We start from the raw sequence: 16,931 nt of genomic DNA on the forward strand, positions 1-16,931 counted from the left end.
TCACCATAAAAGGCAAATTCCTCTCTGATGAGCTTCACTGTGCCACTTGGCCTTTCTGCTAAACTGATCCTCTACACGTGATGTGACCCAAGCCACACAAAGAGGCATCAGTCTAGCAAGTGATAATTGGAAATGCTTTGCTCCTCTGAGAAATAATTACAAAGTGCAGAATGAATCGCCAGTAAGTGAGAGAATGATAATTAGAATGTGGCAGCTATTTAATGCTTCGTTTGTGGTGATTGCATCATCAGCGCAATAGAACCAGTGATTAACGTAAACACCTAGATCAGGCAGAAGCTGTAAAACACAATGGAACCAAAGCGCCGTGGAATTACACAGGTTAACATACTGACATCAAAAAAAAATGATGGCCTTTGGAAAGCTTTTTCTTTTTACTTGATTATCATAATTAGAACCGCAAAAGCTTGTAAGAAAGAAAGAGCTTGCATTTATAGAGCACCGTCCACATCTTCAGGACAAGCTAACTCCCTTAAGAGAGTTGGGTTTTCCATGACAGTTGTCCCCCAAAGAACAGCTGCATAAGGGTTCACTATTTAAGTATAAATCTTAACCAACACCACAAAAACAGATGGTCTGCTCACTTATCTCATTGCTGTTTGTGGGAGCTTGCTCTGCACAAATGGGCTGTCGCGTTTCCTACATTAGCTACACTTCAAAATTACTTCATTGGCTGTAAAGCGCTTTGGGATGGGTGAAAGGCACTATAGAAATGCAAGACTTTCTTTAAATATGAAATCATCTACACTTGAACAGGTTAATGTCTTATCTAAATGTAGGAAGGGGGCAATTTAAAATATACGTCCAAAGTGGGTATGAAGCTGCCAGAGCAACAGCACCGCTCAGCTGAAACCAGCGTTAGGAGGCCTGAACCATTTTCAAGTTTTGGGCCTTATCTGAATGGAACCGGCAAGCAAAGGGTGTCAATGGGAGCTCCGCTGGATCTTGCTGGTTGCGGGAAATTGGTTGGTTCCTTAGTTGAATCATAGAAATTTACGGCACAGAAGGAGGCCATTTGACCCTTTGTATTTGTGCCGGCCAAAAAAGAGCTGCCAGCCTAATCCCACTTTCCAGCTCTTGGTCCGTAGCCCTGTAGGTTACGGCACTTTAAGTGCATATCCAAGTACTTTTTAAACGTGATGAGGGTTTCTTCCTCTACCACCCTTTCAGGCAGTGAGTTCCAGACTCCCACCACCCTATGGGTGAAAAAAGTTCTCCTCAACTCCCCTCTAATCCTTCTACCAATTACTTTAAATCTATGTCCCTTGGTTAGTGACCTCTCTGCTAAGGGAAATAGATCCTTCCTATCCACTCTATCTCGGCCCCTCATAATTTTATACACCTCAATGAATTCTTCCCTCAGCCTCCTCTGTTCCAAAGAAAACAACCCCAGCTTATTCAATCTTTATTCATAGCTAAAATTCTCCAGTCCTGGCAATATCCTCGTAAATCTCCTCTGTACCCTCTCTAGTGCAATCACATCTTTCTTGTAATGTGGTGACCAGAACTGTAAACAGTACTCTAACTGTGGCCTAACTAGTGTTTTATACAGTTCAAGCATAACTTCCCTGCTCTATATTCTATGCCTCGGCTAATAAAGGAACGTATCCTGTATGCCTGCTTAACCACCTTATCTACCTATCCTGCTTTCTTCAGGGATCTATGGACATGTACTCCAAGGTCTCTCTGTTCCTCTACACTTCTCAGTGTCCTACCATTTATTGTGTATTTCCTTGCCTTGTTAGCCCTCTCCAAATGCATTACCTCACACTTCTCCGGATTGAACTCTGACATAAGAAAACTACTAGGCACTTGGTCGAAGTATTAAACAAGGCTTTAATCAACTGTTTTACAACATGGAGATCTAGTTGTGTCCTTCACTAGTTCCTGTTAAAGAATGTCCTGAGCAAGCTGGGCCCATGCCCGAGTATTTATACTCTCCCTGGACAGCGCCACCAGCAGGCCGCCCAGTATCATTACATAAGTCATTTTCACATGAATGACAAGATTCATGTCAAACTCCATTTTCCACTTTTCTGCCCACCTGACCAGTCCATTGATATCTTCCTGTAGTCTACAGTTTTCTTCCTCACTATCAACCACACGGCCAATTTTTGTATAATCTGCAAACTTCTTAATTGTGCCCCCTACATTGAAGTCTAAATCATTGATGTATACCACAAAATTGCAAGATTCGAAATTTTCAGTAATTTAATCACGCAAGAAAACAGGGTTGATAAGACAGTTTTATTGACCAAATGAAGCTTGTACAGAAAAACCTTTGATAAAAGGGGCATACAAAATGGCCGCCGGACCTCGTGATCAGTTTCTGGGACCATTTGATTTCTGTTACTGCAAGCCAGACAGGCTTGTGGATTGAGGACAGTAAGCCCGCGAAAGCCAGTATCGGGAAAACGAAACTCAGGGAACTGAGCATACATATTAATTGGATTCTAAGTACAGGACAGTTTCAGGTAACAGGATGGGGCCCATCAAGAAATGGGCGGACATTTGAATGAACACTTAAACCCATTTACTGTACAAAGGAAAAACCGTTTAACAGCCATCAAGGGCAATCTCCAGACCGATCAATATACGAACCGAGTTACGGTGACAAAGTAAAGACATTATCGGCCAGGAAGGCCAGTTAAGTTATCACCGGCTCCCGTTGTAAGACAAAGCGCCCCTGCAGAGATTTCTGCCCACCAAAAATATTACAAAGACTGGACTATGATTTGGCGGGAGATAAGACTGTCCCAAAAAGGTATAACTGTGGATTGAAAAGTCCATCAGGGGCTTCGCTTCAGCTTCGCTTCAGATTCACGCTTCGGGACACGCTTCTTCTACCTCGGTAGCTTCAGAATTCGAGTAGGACATTTCGGGATGGACTCTTCGGTTAAGGCAATGTGGTCGGTGTTCGGCCAGGCAAGGTTCGGCCACGACGGGAAGACGACGAGGGTGGCCCGGGTACTTTTGTCGGGAGATCATCGACGACCCAGGCCGAAGGAGAAGACACCCTCAGGAAAACCGACGAGCCAGGCCGGAGGGAGAAATATAAGGACACTCCGGGCCTAGCCCTCCAGGGCCTCAACATACCATTCAACCAGGAACTTTCCCTGTGCAGTTCTGCAACATCACATCGGTGACTGAGTCTTCCATGGGCATCCAGTTCTTAAAGGCACTTCGGTAACGGATTCAGCCATGACGAGCGCTCATCGAGACTGTATCTGCTGCTCCATCGCCTGAGAGAAAAACAAACTGCGCCAGAAGCTTCCAAATCCACGTGACGACGGAAAGCTGTGCCAAAAAGGCTGCGAACCCCCTTTTTGCGAATCTGAAAGTAGTGAGCATGATTCCGAGTTCCTCAAGTCGAAACTTAGGTTAGGTCTAGGGGAGGGGGTTAAGGGTAATCGTAATGTGTTTCCCCTTTTACGACGTGCCGTGTGTTCCCCATTTCCATAGAGTTAAGTTTATAGATATGTGCATGATTGTAGTTATTTTAATCTGTGCTTATGACATGTATTTTACAATGCTGGGAACTGTTTTATAATAAAAGCCTCCATTTCGTGCTCTTCAACCTGGTCTATTGAGTTTTTCTCTGCACTACAGTTCCCTGCACCTAAGTCCAAGGTCTAGAACCGTAGGGAAGAGTGGGTCGAACCACTCACGGGTAATTATTGCACGAAGCCTGGTAGGAGACCAGAATGAGCAAGAGAAACCCCCTACAAAATGAAAGAGACCTAGTACTGAGCCCTGTGGAATCCCACTAGAAACAGCATTCCAGTACACAAAAAAATACGTCGACCATTACGCTTTGCTTTCTGCCACTGAGCCAATTTTGGATCCAACTTGCCACTTTCTCTTGGATCCCATGGATCCCATGGGTTTTACATTTCTGACGAGTCTGCCATGTGGGACCTTGTCAAAAGCCTTGCTAAAATCCATGTTGACTACATCAAATGCACTACCATCATCAACCCTCTTTATTACTCTCAAAAATTTCATTCAAGTTAGTTAAACATGACCTTCCCTTAACAAATCCATGCTAACTGTCCTTGATTAATCCATGCCTTTCTAAATGATGATTGATACTGTCCCATAGAATATTTTCCAACAATTTCCCCACCACCGAGGTTAGGCTGACTCGGCCTGTCCCTTTCTCCCTTTTTAAACAACGGTACAACATTGGCAGTCCTCCAGCACCACACCTGTAGCCAGAGAGGATTGGAAAATAATGGTCAGAGCCTCCGCTATTTCCTCCCTTGCTTCTCTTAACAGCCTGAGGTACATTTCATGTGGGCCTGGTAATTTATCTACTTGCAAAGATGCGAAACCCCTTAATACTTCCTCTCTCACTATGTTTATCTCATCTACTATTTCACACTCCTCCTCCTTAGCTACAATGTTTGCATTGCCCCTCTTCTTTGTGAAGGCAGATGCAAAGTATTCATTAAGAACCTTGCCATCCAGCAAGGTCAGGCCTCGAGGTGGGGAGGGAGCCAATCCCAGAGGGGAGATGGGTGGGGACGAATGTGGGCCAGCAGTGTGCTGCTGTATTTTTGTGGAGCCAGCAACAGCTCTCTTGCTCCTTTTTCTGCCACCCCCTTTCCCCCCACCCCGCCCCCCACCAGCACCCCAAGAAAAAAAAAGATTTGGGGCCCTTTGGCAGACTGGCCACCAGAAGGCCCTTTTAAGACTGTTGGTAAGGCCTCTCACCACCTGGCACATGTTAAATCTCAAGAGTTTAATAACCGTGCTTGTATAAAAATTAAAAGAGTATGCAGGAGACAGAGTTTAGTTAACAGCCAACCTTTCCAGAGAATCTTCTCAACTAAATGCACTCTATTTCCCATAGTGCATTGCACATCACAACTACGGTAAGCTATGTGGGACAATTCAAATACAACATTCAAAATACACAACATCTCCTCCCCTCTTACATTAGATGTCCCAATAGAACCACAAAATTTTTAAAACACAATAACCTGGTAGTGAGGGTAGACTTCCTCCAACCATAGCTATACCCATGGGGATTATTCTGCCCCAGATAAAGGGTAAGCCTCTGAACTATAAGTTCAAATGTATAGGGGCCCGCCGCTCTCTGGTAGGATACCGGTGGTCAACTTGGCTCTCCAGTTCATTGTCTCTCACAGGTGACGTCAATACAGGTGTAGGCGGCTGAGGTGCCTGTATACAGGTCTCCCTTGCTGATGAGATAGGGGCTGAAGCAGCTGCTTCCTCAGAAGGTGAGCCTCTCGGGGTAGAAGGCGGATGACCCACAGAGTCACCCAATGGCAGATAAACTGCTGTTGGTGGTTCAGTGGGTGTTGCTGCACTCCGTAGAAGCTGATCGGTGTGTCTCTTCCAGACAATGTCCTTGGCTGTCTGTACGGTGTAGGATACTGGACCAGTCTGTGCAATGACAGTAGCAGGAACCCACTTAGGTCCACCACTGTAGTTCCGTACCAACACATGTTCACCTGGACTGAAGACTCTGTCTTTGGAGCGTTGTTCACGTCGCTTGATCTGCTTGTCCTGCTGATACTGTACCACATCTTTCACCTTTGGCGGTTTCAGCATGTCGAAGTTGGTTTGTAGCTCTCTTTTGAGCAGTAGAGTGGCAGGTGATGCTTTTGTGGTCGCATGTGGTGTGTTCCTGTAACTCAACAGGAAACTATTCAGGCACTGATGAAGCTTTCACTGGCCTTGCGATGCCTTAAGAGAGTGTTTCATGGTCTGAACAAACCTCTCAGCTAGACCATTGGTCGCAAGGTGGTATGGTGCAGCCCTGATATGTTGTACGCCATTCACCTGCAGGAATGTAGTCATTTCTTGTGACACCCACTGTGGACCGTTGTCTGAGACAAGTTGCATCGGAGATCCAAATCGGCTGAACACCTCATCTAACTTCTCCATAGTCTTCTCAGCAGTGGTGGACCTCATTATAACAACCTTTGGCCACTTACTGTGTGCATCAACAGCCACCAGGAACATTTTCTCCTCGAATGGATCTGCAAAGTCTACATGAATGCGGTGCCATGCTTCCTCCGGAAAGTCCCAGGGGTGAAGAGGTGCAAACTGTGGCACATTCCGAACTCTCTGACATGAGGAACAGGTTTTAGCTTTGTCCTCAATCTATCCATCCATACCCGGCCACCAGAAGTAGCTCCTCGCTATTTCTTTCATACGAACCATTCCGCAGTGTAATTGCTGTAACACTGGTTTCTGTAGCGATGGTGGAATAACCATTCCCCTTCCCCACAGCAAACATCCAGACTGCACCGACAGTTCGTTTCTCCTTAAGAGATATGGTTTCAGGTTTGGGTCATCGCTGTCAAGCTTGCCCCTGATGATAATGTCCAGCACTGCAGACAACACTGGGTCGTTTCTGGTGTTTCGTCGGACCTGTGTCGAAGTAACAGGCGCGTTCTCCACCTGCCTAAAATAGCAGATGTCCATGCTATGCGTCATAGGCTTGGTGACAGGCAGCGGCAACCTGGAAAGACCGTCGGCATTGCCGTGCAGGTTAGACTTGCGATATCTAATGTCAAATGTGTGTGCAGACAACAGCAGCACCAACCTTTGCATTCTGCTCGCAGCAAGTGACGGAATCCCTGTATGTGGCCCGAAGATGGTCGTGAGAGGGCGGTGATCTGTAAGTAGGGTGAACTGTCACCTGTACAAATATTGGTAAAACTTGCGAACGCCAAAAATGATGCTCAGTGCTCCTCGTTCTATTTGGGCATAGTTAGTTTCAACTCTGTTCAAAGTCCTAGATGCGAATGCTATCGGCTTCTCTTCTCCATTTGGCATATGAGAAATGACTGCTCCCACACCATATGATGATGCATCGCAAGCACGGTGGCATAGTGGTTAGCACTGTTGCCTCACAGCGCCAGAGACCCGGGTTCGAATCCGGCCTCGGGCAACTGTCTGTGTGGAGTTTGCACATTCTCCCCGTGTTTGCGTGGGTTTTCTCCGGGTGCTCCGGTTTCCTCCCACAGTCCAAAGATGTGTGGGTTAGGTTGATTGGCTATGATTAAATTGACCCTTAGTGTTAGGGGGATTAAATAGGTGGGGTTACAGGGATAGGGTGGGATATGTGTTGGAGTTACGGGGATCGGGTGGGATATGTGTCGGTGCAGGCTCGATGGGCAGAAATGGCCTCTATCTGCACTGTGGGGTTTCTGTGATTCTGTGAACTGTATTGGTAATTGTTATGTATTGTGTATTCTATTGTGTGTTCTCCTCCCACCTGTGGTGGCGCTGTCACAGGAGATAAATGGTTGGGTATTCTCTCGGTTAAGTTTAGCTCTCTTTGTTCGGAACTTCCTAGAACTTCCTTTTCTTCCAATAAAGCACTTCATGTTTGAATCCCTGAGTTCTGAGTCCTAAATTGTGTCTAGGTAGAAAGGTACCAACACAACAAGTGGCAACGAGGAGCGGATGAATCTGCGTACGTTACGGGTGCAGTGAGTAAACAAAAAATTTAATTTGAAACGTGAGATGGCTACTATATTAGGAAACATCGGTGATTTTGGTGAAAATGTGGAGCAATGGAGCGCATATACGGAACGTTTTGACTATTTTGTATTGGCGAATGCGGTGGCAAATGAAAAGGTCGTGCCTACCTTTTTGAGTGTAATCGGGCCGAAGACTTTCAATTTACTTTGCAGCCTCGTGCAACCAGATAAGCCAGGAACTAAAACATGTAAGCAACTAGTGGAAATTCTTGGAGCACATTTTTCACCAAAACCTCTGGTTATTGCTGAGAGATTTAGATTTCACAAACGGAATCAAGAGGAGGGGGAATCAGTGACGATGTTTATTGCTGCTTTAAAAAGGTTGTCGGAACACTGCCAGTTCAAGGAGGTGCTGAATGACACCATTAGAGACAGACTTGTGTGTGGTCTGCAAAATGCAGCCACACTGAAGCGCCTTCTTACTGAGGACAACCTTACTCTTGAAAAGGCCATTGAAGTTAGTGTCTCCATGGAGATGACGGAAAAGGAGGCTCACCAGTTGAGTTCAACAGGGAGAGTTCACAAGGTGTCGTCTGAGCCGAAAGGTGTGCGGAACGGCACATGTTACTGTTGTGGGAAAATGGGCCATCATGCTAATGACTGCTGGTGTATGGAGCTGGAATGCTGAAATTGTGGCAAAAAGGGTCACATTGAACGCGCCTGTAGAGGTAAAAAAAGAACAGACAGAGCTGGGAAGCATGGAAGCAAAATGTCTGTATTTGGACAAGAGAGGAAAAAGAGTGTTCATTCAGTGCAGTATGATGGAACAAGCAAAACAGAGGGGAGCGACACCTCTGAGGAGGAAGAGGTGCATTTACTGACGGTTGCAGGTGGTTCAAATGGCTACTGGGTGTCACCACTGGTGGAGGGACAATCAGTGCGGATGGAGGTGGACACAGGCGCGGCTATATCCCTCGTTTCAGACACTGTCTACAACAAAATGCTAAAGCATCTTACCCTTCAGCCAACAAACATTGTGCTAAAGACGTATACCGGCGAACCTGTGGCCATGAGAGGCGTCATTGAGGTGACAGTTAAATTGAACGGACAGACTGCAAAACTGCCACTATATGTGGTAAAGGGAAATTACCCATCACTACTGGGACGTGCGTGGCTAGCGAAAATCACGCTGGACTGGCCTGCAGTCCGCATGATGTCAAAAGGGGAGTCAGGTGTGACTGCAGTGTTAAACAAACATGCAGAAGTCTTCAATGGGGAACTTGAGAGCATGAAAAAGATCAGCGTGAGACTGGACATTAAACCTGACAGCAAGCCGAAGTTTCACAAAGCCCGACCTGTACCCTATGCAATTAGGCCAAAAGTTGAGGCTAACTTGGAGGCCTTAGCCGAGAATGGAGTCCTGGAGCCTGTGAGCGTGAGCAAATGGGCCACACCCATTGTTCCTGTCCTGAAAAAGGATGGATCTGTTCGAATCTGCGGGGATTTTAAAGTGACTATTAACCCGGTGCTGTCTGTGGAACAGTACCCTCTTCCCCTCATTGATGATCTTTTTACAGGCCTGGCCGGAGGGCAAAAGTTCAGCAAAATAGACTTATGCCAGGCTTATCTACAAATGCATGTCGATGACAAATCAAAGGAGCTGCTGACAATTGTGACACACAAGGGGCTATACTGGTGCTGCCGCCTTCCGTTTGAAATTACGTCAGCCCCTGCTCTATTCCAAAGGGCAATGGATCAGATTTTGAGTGGACTGCCAGGAGTCCAGTGCTATCTGGATGACATCCTTGTCACTGGGACAAATGAGGATCATCTTCTGAACTTGGATGCGACACTACAACGACTGAAAGAATACGGACTCAGAGTTCGTAAAGACAAATGTGAATTCTTTCACTCTTCAGTTGAGTATCTGGGGCATGTGATTGACGCTACTGGCCTGCATAAGGCGCCGCCAAAGGTCAAGGCAATCGTGGAGGCCCCAGCACCCCAGAATGTGAGCCAGTTACGTTCATTTCTGGGGCTACTTAACTACTATGGGAAGTTTATTCCAGACTTAGCAACATTGCTGAAGCCGTTACATCAGTTGCTATGTCAAGGCAAAACATGGAAATGGACTGAACTGTGCAACGAAGCTTTCGCCCAAGCAAAGAAAGCATTGCTGAAATCGGAGGTCCTGACACACTTCGACCCAAAGCTACCCGTGCAGCTAACATGTGATGCATCACCATATGGTGTGGGAGCAGTCATATCCCACATCATGCCTTCGGGTGAAGAGAAACCTATCGCCTTCGCATCACGCACCTTGAACAAGGCCGCGAGTAACTATGCGCAGATCGAGCGCGAGGCCTTGGGAATCGTTTTTGGAATTCGAAAATTTCATCAGTACCTGTTTGGGAGAAGATTCACACTCCTGACAGACCACCGTCCATTGACTTCAATCTTCGGGCCCCACACCGGAATTCCGTCTCTCGCTGCAAGCAGGATGCAAAGGTGGGCTTTACTGTTGTCAGGACACACATACAACATCAAATATCGCAAATCAGACTTGCACGGCAACGCAGACGGTCTCTCGAGGCTACCCTTGCCTGTTACTCCCGCAGAGCCTCGTCAGATAGACATCTTCTACTTTAGACAAGTGGAGGGAGCACCTGTCACTGCAGTTCAGGTGCGAAGGTACACCCGCAACGATCCAGCCCTGTCTGAGGTAATGGACGATGTCATTCGAGGGAGAGCTATAGGAGATTGTCCTAGTTTGAAACCTTACATTTCAAAAAGAAATGAGCTCTCCGTCCAGGCAGGTTGTCTTCTTTGGGGACGCCGTGTCATCATTCCGCCACCTCTGAGGGAACCTATGCTGCAACAACTTCATACAGGCCACAGTGGGATGGTTCGGATGAAGGAAATGGCAAGAAGCTACTTCTGGTAGCCAGGTCTCGATGGGAATATTGAGGAGAAAGCCAAAACATGTTCCCCATGTCAAAGGGTCCGGAATGTTCCACAGCTGGCAACCCTACACCCCTGGGATTGGCCTGCAGAAGTGTGGCAGCGAGTACATGTGGACTTCGCCGGTCCTTTCAAAGGGAAGATGTTTATGGTGTCTGTGGACGCTCGTAGCAAGTGGCCGGAGGTCGCTGTGATGAAGTCTACCACGGCAGAGAAAACAATTGAGAAACTTGGTGAGATGTTCAGCCGTTATGGCTCACCGGAACAACTCGTAAGTGACAATGGTCCACAATTTGTATCACAGGAGTTTGCAACCTTCCTGCATGTGAATGGTGTCCAACACATCAGGTCTGCACCCTATCATCCCTCTACTAACGGCCAGGCAGAAAGGTTCGTGCAAACTTTGAAGCATGCCTTGAAGGCATCGCAAGGTCAGGGCTCAATCCACCAACGTCTGAACAGCTTCCTGTTGTCCTACAGGAACGAGCCACATGCCACAACCAAAACTTCCCCCGCTTCGCTCATGATGAAGAGGCAGTTGCGGACAAGTTTTGACTTACTCAAACCTCCAAGGGCAGAGCAGGTTGTCCATCATCAACAACAAGCTCAAGTTGAAAAGAGAGAGAAAAGAGCCAAGGAGAGACGGTTTCATCCGCGAGAGCACGTCCTAGCTCGAAACTACAACACTGGACCGAAATGGGTTCCTGCTACGGTGATCGCGCAGATGGGCCCTGTGTCTTACACGGTTGAGACTGCTGAGGACGTCGTCTGGAGAAGACACACAGATCAACTGTTGCTAGGAGCAGAGACAGCCACAGAGGCTCCAATGGATGGTTGGCCTGAACTGTTTCCGAATGGTACCGCAAACCAGCATCCTTTGCCACAGTGCTCTTCTCCAACACAGGAAGTCAAAGAGACTGTTCCACCTGTGCAAACTCCTGACTTTCAACTGACACAGGCACCTTCTCCATCCAGGCCTGTGTCAATGCCTACTGCTGTGGAAGCCAGCGATGACCGCCGGTATCCTGTCAGAGAGCGGCGGCCTCCAAGACGCTTGGATCTGTAGGCTTAGTGACTTACCCACAAGACTGGGGCAGAATAAACCCCAGGATAAAGTCAGGGTTTGAGGCAGTCTACCTCTACCCTAGGTTAGTTGATTGTATTGAGAGTAACTTACCTATTGAGGAATAATGTGGACCTTCCAATTAAGAGGGGAGGAAATGTTATGTATTGTGTGTTCTATTGTGTGTTCTCCTCCCACCTGTGGTGGCGCTGTCACAGGAGATAAATGGTTGGGTATTCTCTCGGTTAAGTTTAGCACTCTTTGTTCGGAACTTCCCAGAACTTCCTTTCCTTCCAATAAAGCACTTCATGTTTGAATCTCTGAGTTCTGAGTCCTAAATTGTGTCTAGGTAGAAATGTACCGACACAACAGTAATGAAGGGTTAAAATGCGTCAAAGCCTCTGACTTCAGGAGCGTGTCCTTTGCTGTCATGAACGCCTCCTGGCAATTGTTAGTCCATTCCCACTTCTTGTCTTTACATAGCAACCAATGCAGCGGCCTCAGCATCGAGGCTAGGTTCGGTATGAACTGTCCATAGTAGTTCAGTAACCCTAGAAAAAAACGCAGCTGGCTGATATTTTCAGGTGCTGGAGCATCTATGATTGCCTTGGTCTTGGACGGTGCCTTGTGAAGGCCTGTGGCATCGATCACATGACCGAGGTACTCAACTGATGCCTAAAAAAAAATCGCATTTATCCCTGTGAACTCTGAGTCCGTAATCCCTCAGTCTCTGTAGCGTTGCGTCCAAGTTATGCAGATGGTCTTGGTCATCACACCCAGTAACTAAGATATCATCTAAGTAGCACTGAACTCCAGGCAATCCATTAAGGATCTGGTCCATAGCACATTGGAAAAGCGCTGGAGCTGATGTAATTCCGAAAGGAAGTCGACGATACCTAAATACGCCCTTGTGCGTCACAATAGTCAGCATTTCTCGTGACTATTCATCCACCTGCATTTTGCAGGTAGGCTTGACAGAGGTCGATTGTGCTAAACCTCTGGCCCCCAGCAAGTCCCGCAAACAAATCATCATTATGGGGGAGCGGATATTGCTCCGCTGACAATACAGGGTTAACAGTTACTTTAAAATCTCCACATATCCTAACTCCACCCCCTTTCTTGAGCACTGGTATGATGGGCGTTGCCCATTCACTCACGCTGACTGGTTCTTGTTAGATCCGTGTATCTTGATGTTGTGTCCTTCAATAATTAGACAAGAGACTGCAGGGAACAATCAACAGGTGTTTACTGAATGAGGGTTACTCTAAAACTAACTATACAGATCCCTACCCAGGGTTTATATAGAGGTGTGGTCACTGCCGGTACAACAGTATACAGGAGCTGTAAAAAGTAGTTCTCCCCTTAAAGGTACATATATTACAATTCCTTCCCTTTTAGATTAACAGTACCATAACACTCATTTAACAACTAAATATCAAACTAATTACAATTAACACTTTTAACATGCAACATTAACTAAAAATAGTCTATTTATAAATTCAGTCTTTGGGGAGGCTTCCTGGTCCTTTCTGGATAGCGCCTTTCCCGAGTGCCTTGCTCTTGGTGCAGAGGGGATTCTGGCACCCTGTCGTCGGTTGGTTCATTCACTTCCGATGCTACTGTTTCTGGGGTAGATGCTACCTGTACGTCGGGTTCATCACCAGGTACGTATGGGCGAGACATGGGGTTGACTCGTTCCTGTGATTCTAGGATCTGGTCAACATGGCATCTCACAATGTTCTCCTCAACATCTACTGTGTACATTAGTGGCCCCTGCCGTGTGCATATCGTTCCTGGTTGCCATTTCTCTGTTCGGTAGTCGCGGGCCAAGACTGGTTGCCCTACATTGAAGCTCTTTGTCAGCCTCTCACTGATGTGCTGGAATTGCTTATTCTCAACGTCTCTTCGTACATTTGGTCTGAGCAAATCCAGACGAGATCTCAACCTTCGGTTAAAGAACATCATGGCCGGGGTCTGGTTGGTGACTGCATGTGTCGCATTTCTGCAGGCTAACAGGAAATTGTCCACCTTATGCTGCAGTGGAATGTCGTCATCGCACATGGCCTTTGCTGCTTTTTTAAAGGTTTGTATGTACCTCTCAGCCAATCCATTTGTGGCTGGATGATATGGGGCGGATGTGTAATGCCTTACCCCATTCCTTTTCATAAATCTTCGAAACTCTTCGGACGCAAACTGTGGTCCGTTATCAGAGCAAATCTGCTCTGGCAAGCCGTTCCTGGCAAAAATGGTCCGTAGGACTGCAATAGTTTTCTCCGTGGTGGTGGAGGACATTTAGATCAGCTCAGGCCATTTCGAGTGCACATCCACGGCTATTAAAAACATTGAGTCCATGAATGGACCAGCAAAATCAATATACACCCGTTGCCATGGAGATGAGGGCCACTCCCATGGGTGTAGAGGGGCATGTGGTGGTGCATTTTGGACCTTCTGGCATCCTGAGCAGCTCTTTGTCAGGTCCTCGATTTGCTGATCGATCCCCGGCCACCACACATAAGCCCTAGCAAGGCTTTTCAATTTCACCCCTCCCAGATGACCTTTGTGAAGCTCATTGAGCACTCACTCCCTTAACTTGGGTGGAATTACCACTCGGGATCCACACATCAAGGTCCCCTGGCATACTGACAGCTGTTCTCTTCTGGATGAGAATGCTGGCAACAGTGAGTTGCCATGTGCTGGCCATCCCTTCACCGTCAAATCATATACCCGAGACAGTGTCGGGTCATTTCGGGTCTCCTTCTCTATACCAGCGTTAGTTACTGGCAAGCATTCAATTATAGTCGAATGAAATATTTCGACAGGATCCACTGCTGGTGCTTCCTCCGCAGAAGGCAGTGGCAGCCGTGATAGCCCATCAGCGTTTCCATGCTGCTTCGTGCCCTTATACTCGATTTCATATTGGTGTGCCCCTAGAAAAAGGGACCATCTTTGTAGCCGTTGCGCAGTCATCACCGGAATGCCCTTCTTTGGATTAAAGATGGAGACAATTGATTGGTGGTCAGTCAGCAAGGTGAACTTCTGCCCGTGCAGATAGTGGTTGAACTTTTTCACTCCTCACACTAGGCTGAGGGCCTCCCGGTCAATCTGGGCATAGTTACGCTCAGCTGAGGTTAGTGACCGAGACGCAAAGGCTACTGGCCTCTCCGAGCCGTCTGGGAAATTGTACGACAGCACCGCTCCAATGCCATAGGGTGATGCATCACACGCCAACCGAATTGGTAGTGCTGGGTTGAAATGAGCCAACACCTCTTTTGATGTGATCAATTCTTTGCACTTCTGGAAAGCTCATTTACGTTTGTCATTCCACTTGCATGGTACCCCCGTTTGCAGTAGGGTGTTCAGTGGGTGTAGTACAGTAGACAAATTCGGCAAGAACTTATGGTAGTAGTTCACCAGCCCGAGGAACGACCTCAGTTGTGACATATTTTCCGGTGCTGGAGCCTTGACTTCTGCCTCAATCTTTTTAGGGGACTTATGTAACCCCTCTTTATCAATAACGTGGCCACAATATGAGATCTGCTTCTGGAAAAACTCACATTTGTGGCGATTAGCTCGGAGCCCATATTCCTTCAATCTAGTGAGCACCTGCTCTAGGTTGGCGAGGTGATCACTGTCATTTTCGCCCGCGATCAGGATGTCGTCCAAATAACACTGGGTCCCTGGAATCCCTTGGAATGTTGGTCGTGAGGTACTGTTTCGAGGCTTCTTCTACCTCCATTTGCAGGTACGCCTGGGCCAGATCAATCTTAGTGAAGCGTTTCCCTCCAGATAGCGAGGCGAAAATATCTTCAATCCGCGGAAGCGGATATTGTACCGTGTGAAGGATTGGGTTCACTGTCACCTTAAAGTCCCCACAGGTGCAAACCTTCTTTGGTTCCCCAGGCGTATTACTCAACGACCTCTTCATTACAGGAACGATGGGTGTAGCCCACTCGCTCCAGTCCACTTTGGACAGTACTCCTGAATGTTCCAAACCTTCCAGCTCTGCTTTGACGGCTGGGCGGATCGCATAAGGTACCGGTCTGGCCTTAAAAAACTTTGGGCTTGCATTTTCCTCTATTTTGATCGTTGCTGTTATGTCTTTTAGTATTCCGAGTCCCTGCTGGAACACTTCTTGTGCGTCAGTTAGCATTTTTGACAGTCGTCCAGGTGTGACGTCGTCATCCTTTTTGGCATCTACAGTCAGTGCTTGTATGGAATGTAAATCTAGCTGTATCTTCTGGATCCATTTACGTCCTAGTTGTGGTGGTCCTCCATCTGGCAATACATATAGGTCCATTTTTGGTGTTTCTTTGCCGTTATATATAACGTTCACCCTTATTTTTCATTTGGGGTAGAATTTTTGCCCCATGCACGTCTTCAAGACAATCTTTGTATCTCTCAAGTGTATATGTGAGAATAGCCGCTTGTAGTCCCTTCGGTTTATGACTGTTAGAGCTGATTCTGTGTCCAATTCCATTTTCACTTGGACTCCTGCTATCTTGTGCGTGACCCAGATAGTTTGGTGATCCTCCGTTTTGATCACATTATGTAGTTTCAGACAACCCAGCTCCTTGCTTCCGGAGTCTGTATCACTTTTCTGTTCATCTGAACTACTCTCCGTCACCTTATGTACCTTCTTGTACTTCTCCTGTGGAGATTTCTTGCTGCTGGTTTTCTTTCCCGACCTGCAGACTCTTGCTATGTGTCCTACTTTTCCACACTGTCTGCACACTTTGTCCTTGAACCAGCAATCCTTATGGTCGTGTGTTGTTCTGCCACAGCGAAAGCACTTCACTGTTCCGTATGACATTTCATTTGTGCCATATTCTTGCGGTCTCCGTTGTATCTCTGCCGCGCCCCGTGCTGCTGCTTCGTGTGATACTGCAATGCTGAAAGCCTTGTCCAGCGTAAGATCCTTTTCTGATAGAAGCCGTTTCTGGGTTCCTTCACTTTGAAGCCCACACACAAACTTGTCCCTTAAAGTATCTGCTAGTACCGTTCCAAACTGGCAGTGTTTTGATAGCTTGCGCAGTTCCGTTAAATACTCAGCATTACTTTCATCTTTATGCTGGTTCCTTTTGTGAAACTTAAATCTTTCTGCTATCAGCAGCGGTGTGGGGTCTAAGTGGTCCTGTAGGATTGACACTATGTTTTCAAAATCCTTTTCCACTAGCTTCCCTGGGGTTACTAGGTTTCGCAGTAAGCCATACATTTTTGCGCCCATTGAATTCAACAATACCAGCGCTTTCCTGTCATCTGGCACTTCATTTGCCTTGCAATACACTTCTATGCGTTCGACATATGTCGTCCAATCTTCGACTTTATTGTCGAACGCTGTGACACTGCCACTCTTCGGCATCCCTGGGTGTGGTTAGACTGGCTCAAAATGGCATCTCCCGCGCTCTCCCTTCTTCCCCACTGCGGCT

This window comes from Somniosus microcephalus, chromosome 1 (genome assembly GCF_052327205.1).
Source record: "Somniosus microcephalus isolate GS21.2 chromosome 1, FLI_Smic_1.0, whole genome shotgun sequence".
Lineage (NCBI taxonomy): Eukaryota > Metazoa > Chordata > Chondrichthyes > Squaliformes > Somniosidae > Somniosus > Somniosus microcephalus.